Source organism: Aethalodelphis obliquidens, unplaced genomic scaffold (assembly GCF_003676395.1).
Source record: "Aethalodelphis obliquidens isolate GAN/ISIS:26980383/991018 unplaced genomic scaffold, ASM367639v1 scaffold2, whole genome shotgun sequence".
NCBI classification, from domain to species: domain Eukaryota; kingdom Metazoa; phylum Chordata; class Mammalia; order Artiodactyla; family Delphinidae; genus Aethalodelphis; species Aethalodelphis obliquidens.
Genome location: NW_020837946.1, coordinates 19837505 through 19844619, shown reverse-complemented (window position 1 = coordinate 19844619; position 7115 = coordinate 19837505). Strand labels below are relative to the sequence as shown.

Genomic DNA, 7115 nt, shown 5'->3' with positions numbered 1-7115 from the left:
ACGCTCAGTGGGCTTTTTAAATGGTGGTCGTTCCCTGACCACTCTTGAGAAATACTATACCAGGGGGACTTAGCCTTGAATTATCTGTCTACCTACTGTGTAGACAGATAATTTATAATTATCAGCTCTTCCTAATTTAACTAAACAGCTGTTGTTCAATTTGGTATTAGCTTTGCTCATCATCTATCCTTCACGTTTTCTGAAGTCTATGAAGGTAACCATGGGAAATATTGGCTTGATGGCTTGATCATCAGATCGGGGAGGTACTAAATGATTGAATTTAGTGCCTTGTGAGTGTCCTCCATTAAAGTATCATGATTTCCAATTGTCTGTCTTTCACAGTAAACACTCAAGGCCTGTGATCTTGATTTCTAGCCCTGCAAAGAGAAATTGCAAGAGGTTTGTGTTACTTCTCATTGGCTCTATACCAGTTTTACAAACTCAGTTTTGGCCAGAGTTATTCCCTTAATTGTGTGTCTTCCAAATCATACAACCTAGAGATCCATAGCTGGACAACTCGTGTAGTACTAGAAGTTTAACTTCCCTTCTACAATAAACGTGGGGATGACCATGGCATCACTGTTCTTGATCTGGACATGGCATTTGGCTCGTCCGTTCAGGAGTCCATAGCGAATACGGATGGTTTCAGAATCCTTTTTGTCTAAAGAGAAACGAGATTTTCTCTTTTCATAATGCCATGGATTTTCCAACATGATTATTAAGAGTTCTGATGAGTCAAATTTAGGCTGGGTTTCTGGCTCCATGTAACTCCCACATTCTTTGAGTTTGGGCTTCCTCTAGAATTCATCAAATCTACGTCCCACACTGACTCCAATTTCTATATTATACTGGAGGTCTGAGGAGCACAGCAAGAATCTGTTTACCTAGCCCAAGTTTCCATTTAACTCAGAAAACAGAGCTCTTAATTTATATTTCCTTTGACAAACAATGGTTTAACTTACAGGGGAAAGGCGTCTCAGGAACTTGGACTAACTTAAGAGGAGAACTAAATTAGAGGTTAGATAAATCTCAGCCTTCCCAATTCAGCCAGGTTCTGCCATCTCCAGTTACTATAAACAACTGTGATTTTGAAAGTGCTGAAAAAAAATACATTGACAACCTCCCCCAAAGGAGAAAGGGATTATGAGAACATTTCGAGCCTCTGTGATGCTCAGTAGTGATGCGGTTATACAGGACAATCTGAGCCCTAGACAAGCAAAGACACCTCAATACTATTCCACTGAGCCCTTGGAATGGGGAGTAAATTGTCCCAATGTTTGTAATTTGTCTGATAAGTCTTGTTATGAGATGTATAGTGAATTCATACAATACTAGGCAATGTCTTCTGGAACTAACTCTCTTCATCTCTTCTCCCCACGCCACACTTCCCACACATGGGAAAGGTATATTTTCATCCCACTTTGCAAATATTTGGAGAGTACCTACCTTGTGCTAGGAATTCCATGGGCAAAAATGTTGAAGATAAGGGTCAGAGAAGACATGTAATATGAGATCTGCTATTCAGCAATAGAAACGCAACAGCATCCTTTTGTATGCTTCTTATGAAAGAGGAAATCACTATTCCTGGTTTTCCAACACAGACAAACCAGAGAGGGGTCCTGATTATCTTTGACTCAGCTTCAGTGGTTGAGGTACATCTCTATGATGTTCTCTTTATTTCTGCAAAAGTGCAGTGACCATCACCTATCCAAATTTTCCAATTTGAGGAAATCACTACCACCCCTAGACAAAAAGCTTCAAGGACTCCTAAAGGTAAACTGGGAAAAGGTGGGAGTGTGCTTTTCTCACCTGTGACTTTGGTCAAATCTGTTCCCCCACCCTGGGTCCTTGGTTCCCCAAATGCACAGAGAGGAAGTCAAACTAGACCTCCAAGGTCCCTTCCAAATGGGGTAGTCCTCAGGTCTGCAGACTCCCAGCCCTCACAGCTCCTTCTCTACCCTGTGATAAGACCCTGAGTCCTCTGCACTTCTGCTTGGTTTCCCCACCCAGGCCCCCATACTCTCAGAGGAAAAGAGGCAGAATAAATAATCTGCACTAAAAAATCAGAGTCCAGCCATTATTTGGGTGACTATCTCCTGGTTGGGAGTGGGGTGGTCTTTGCATTTTAACAAGGCCCCTGGGATTTCAACATCCATACAGCCAATTGAAGAAAGGAAGGGAAAAGGGAAGTATAGACTTCTTGGAGACCTTCAGCTCATCCCTTAAGCCCCAATGTGCCATTTTTATTAACAAATGGTCCTAGAAAGTCCTATTTCATAGATGAGGGAGACAGTCATGGTCTAGAATCGTTATAAGAGAAAAAAGGAGAAAAAAAAGACTGGTGGGAATTACAGCAAAAGTAAAGATTAGACCAAAAAGCCTACTGTTTAGGATATGCAAGGAGAAAAAGAACTCAGATGATCAGGGATGGCAAGTGTGTATCCAGCAGGCTGCCAGCCCTGGAAGACTTGGCTAAATGATCAGAGCTTTTCCTGCTGCCTCAAATTGCTTCTCAATGCAGCCTCCAGGAGCTGCCATCATTGATCTGTTGGTGGAGGATGTTGAGCCTCCTTGCCATCCATTAGGTTACGCTCGGCAATTTTAGACCCTGGCAGACAGAAGTTAGAAAGAAGCCGTGGAGCTCCTCCGACATCTTGAGGATGATAACAAAGAACTACCCTGACGCCTACTTACCAGAGCCATTGCCAGAGATAGAAGTGCATGAACCATGGTTCATCTCAAATTCTAAGCGGTCAGAGCAGTGCGGTACTCTTCCTGCCATTCCAGATAGAAGCCACCTCTACATCCCACCAGGTTTCCATCTAGTTTCTCCCTGAGAACTTCCAGTAGCTGGGAGCTTGTTAGTTTTGAGACTGCTTCACTGTTAGACAGCTCTATTAGAAAGGTTTCCTTGAGCTGAGAAAAAGTTACCTCTCTAACTTGTACCTACAGAGCCCAGCTCAGTCCTCTGAGGCCACACAGGAAAAATACATAACTCCCTTCCTTGTGCCAGTTTTTAAACCTTGGTGTCATCTCTCATGTCTCCCTCCATCCTGTCTTCCATAGACCAGGCATGCCTGGGTCCTTCAGCTGTTCTCCATCCAGCATGGTTTCTAATCTAACCTGGGATGGTACTTCTTACGACTGTGGAGAATTGATGGTATAATTTCAATCAGAGACAAAGGATAATTTTTCCCCATTTTGACTCTAAAAGATAAAATTTTTGCTATGTCACTAGGCCGTGTGACCTTGGGTAGGATGTATCCTCTCTCTGAACTTGGAGGAGTTTGAACTTCATGGACCCTCCCACCCTTTACAAATCTGAGGAAGTAAGAACTGGCATCATCTGCTGAGCCCATACTCTTGAGGGCTATCCACCAGTGAAATGTGAAGAATACTTCAATCATTGGGGGAGAAGCAGAGGATCCTGCTGGTGGTACTGTAAGCCTCTCCAATGCTTTTCTGTACAGAAGAACTTTACCTTTGTCCCTCCTATCTTCACATACATCCCCCTAGTGTTCCTCAGCAACTTCTGTTCTCCTTTACAGCAGCTTTCCATTATCTATGTTTCATCTGGTTCAGAGAGAAACATGGGGATTTCATCTCCAGAACTTGGCTACAATGCAAGCATTTAAGCTTTGATACCTAGGAAATTGGGATTGCTTCTCAGCCTTTTAGCTAAGATTAACTGTAGTATTTGTCCTTACCAGTTTAATAGCGAGGAAATTTGGTAAAAATCCTGGAGATAGTGTTGAGTGATAGGAGTGCTGGGAGAAATATATACTCAGTTTACTAACTGGCCTGGGGCTATTTAAAGTCCTTATTGGAGACCAAGAAGATAAGTCCCAAAACCTGGGATAGGCTTTGGACAGGGCAGAGCAGCCAGGAATACAGGAATTACAAGACCCGGACCTGAGCATAGCCAAGGAGTTCTCAACAGCTAAGGATACAAAAAATCAGGGGAAAAAAAGTCACTTATATGGTCACTGCTATTATCTTCATGTATGATTTGTTCTCAGTCCCTTCCCATTGCCTATAACAGGGCCTGGCCTGTATCAAGTGCTCAATAAATATATGTGGAATGAATGAATCTTCAATAAAAACCTTGTTAATAGCTCTAGTTTTGCATCTTTCAGTCATTTACACAACCAACATTTATTCATCACCTTCCGTGTACTAGGTACTGTGTTAGACATGGGAGAATTTATAGATAAATTTGACATGAGCTCAGAGATCAAATTCTGGCAGGGTAGGAAGGTATTTTCCCAAGCGGCAGTAGCACACTAAAAAGTGATCAAGATAAGACACAGTAGACACTAAATACGGGGAGACGTTATAAAGGGAGTTAACAAAACGCCTTCATGCGAAAGGACTCACTTCAACTTGTCTTACTCTGTTAGACTTGAAGTTCGATATCCCCTCCTCAGTTACAAGAACTCAGACTGGTTATTCAAACTAATATTCTTAGACATAAATTTCCAGTCAGATCTGGAGGGAAAACTTTTCCCATGGAGGTCCTTATGGCTGGCTCGCTCTCCATTTCCTGGTGAGGTGTCAACTGGCACTGCTCCGGGCAACCCGCCCTACTGTAAACTTTTCCCTGGCAGCTCACCTTTTCCCTGGACTTGCAGCTGGGAATCTCATACCTGGCTACAGCCAAAAGATTTCAGGAAATGGTGTTTTGGAAACACACCTTTCAAATGAAAACAGATAAAGCAGCTGGCAGTGGAGCCAAGGAAAACTCTTCTCTTTCTGAGAAGCCTGGAAACCTACCTGCTCTAAGACACCACTACAGCCTTTAACAAATGCACTAGCACACACAGAGACACACATACACACAAACGCTCAGCAACTGGGCTGCAGAGCACGCCCTTGAAAACCTGAGAAATGGTATGGCTGTCATTGCTTTTTGGAGGGCGCCATGGCTGCTAGAGCCTGCAGCCCTTCCACAAGGCCTGGATCACACACTTCCTTCTGGAGAAATCTTTATGGCTTCCTCCTTCACACTGTAGACAATGTAAACCAAGTTGAGTGGAATTTTGGTAGGCATTTCTATGTTAGACACACCTTTTAGCAATCTCCAATTATAAGCCCTGAGGGCTTTGTTTCCAATTTAGTAAAAGTTAAAATAAAAGATGTGAGTTGGGACCATTTCATCTACTAGGGTGGCATTAGTAAGTTGACCCTCACTTTGTGAAAGGCAGCCGAACCCTACCAAGAAAGGCCACTTAAATAATATTTCCTTGCATGACTGTAATACATTCCAATTTATAAAGTGCTTCTACATGGCTGAGCTCAAGTGAACCTCACAACAGACCTCTGGGTAAATTGGGCAAGATGATAATCATCACCCAGTGCAGATGAGAAAACTGTGACAAGAAGTCAATGAGTGACTTGCTCAAGCGCATGTGGGAAGGAAGCTGCTAACACACCTGTTGCCGGTTGTACCTAGGCTTCTGTCCATCACTGCATACATTCTGTTCCTGTAGGGGTTCAAGGTTAATCATAATTTGAACATCAGGCAATTCAACAAAATTACTGAAATACAGGCCTTCTGTAACCTGAATACAGGTGGGTGTCTTGGATCCCACCTCCACAAGTCAAAGCTTCCCCAAAGCACAGAATTGAATGACATGGGTTGTTTTCTAAGTTTCTTTAGAGAAACAGCACAAGTGTTTTCCTTAGAAAATCCAGAAACACAGAGACCTTCCTCTGAAAACTCTTAACATATTGCCAGTGCCACTTGTGGCAACTAAAAAGAGTCTCTCTCTCTCTCTCTCTTTCTCTCTCTCTCTCTCTCTCTCTCTTTCTCCATCTCCCCCTCCATTTCCCTCCCTCTCCCTATCTCTGTCCCTCTTCCTCCCCTTCTCCCTCTCCTCCTTCTATCCCTCCCTCCATTTCCCTCCCTCTCCCTCCCCTTCTCCCTCTCCTCCTTCTATCCCTCCCTCCCCTCCCCCTCTCCCTCCCCTCCCCCTCTTCCTCCCCTCCCCATCTCCCTCTCCCTCCCCTACTCCTCACCATGCCTTCTGCAGACACCTCACCACACTCTATCCACATTCTCTCACCATCTCCCCCCTTCACTTCTTGCTCCTTGTATCCGACTCTCTAGGAGGGCACAGACTGGAGGTCTGAGTTGAGTGGGAAGTACTGGGGTAGTTCTAGTATCCCTTGACAAGCAGTAATGATAGACACAACACAGGGCCACAGTTCTGGGAGTGTGTCATTGGCAGGAACACACCAGGGCATGGACACAGTTCTCCAGCACATCACTAGGACCAGCCCTATCTAGGCCTGAAGTGAAGACTCACAAGACAGGGAAGAAATCTCCCAACATTTGCTGAGCTGATGAGACATAAGAGTATAGTCTCTGGCAATTCAAGAGACAAGATGCTGACATTATCCCCTTAATGGAAGATGAGCAGAGGGCCAAGGGAGGCGGGTGAGTATTTCCTGAAAGGTCAATATGGAGATATCCTTAGGGGAAGGTGGGCCTTACATAAGTAAGAAAGGGATTAACCCCCAAAAGTGTCCAAGTGTTGGAGGACACTGAAGCTGATTGGGAGAACTCCAGCGGTCCTGATCTGCCTCTGCAACCCGCCCAAGTGAAAGAAGCAGCGATCTTATTTCTTTAGGATTAGTCTGTGAATCCTGCATTGCCCATGCCCTCTACTTCCCATTCACACTGTCAGCTCTTTGAGGACAAATTCTAAACATCTTTGTAACCTCAGCATCTAGCACAGTGCCTGAAGTCTTGGAAAATAATAAACAAATGAATAAATGAAAGACAAGAAAAAGAAAGAATGTCCCTAGTCATTACCATTTATGGATAGGAAAGTTTCCTTTCTTCAAAATGTGATGGTCCCTGGTTCTTGTAATCAATTTTATGAAACTATATCAGAATTGTCAGTATCTTACAATGAGTTTTTGTAACTTAATCCCTCTTCCTGTAGAATGGATTGGGGAGCCAAACTCAAGAGAATTATTTGGGTTTGTAGAGTGAGGCTGGACTGTGGGACTCTAGGAAATCAATGGGACTGGCTATAGCCTTGAAGACAGTGGATGTCCCTTCAGGAATATTATTATCAGGAATATGATTAGTTACTAGGATGGTGATT

At 43.7% G+C, this 7115-nt stretch overlaps 1 non-coding gene across 1 annotated transcript; it reads left to right on the top strand.

Moving 5' to 3' along the window:
• Nucleotides 1-3658: 3658 nt before the first annotated feature.
• Nucleotides 3659-3854, top strand: LOC113605353 (U2 spliceosomal RNA). The gene has a single exon (XR_003427172.1). It is a non-coding gene; the product is annotated as a U2 spliceosomal RNA (small nuclear RNA).
• The last annotated feature ends 3261 nt before the right edge of the window (nt 3855-7115 follow it).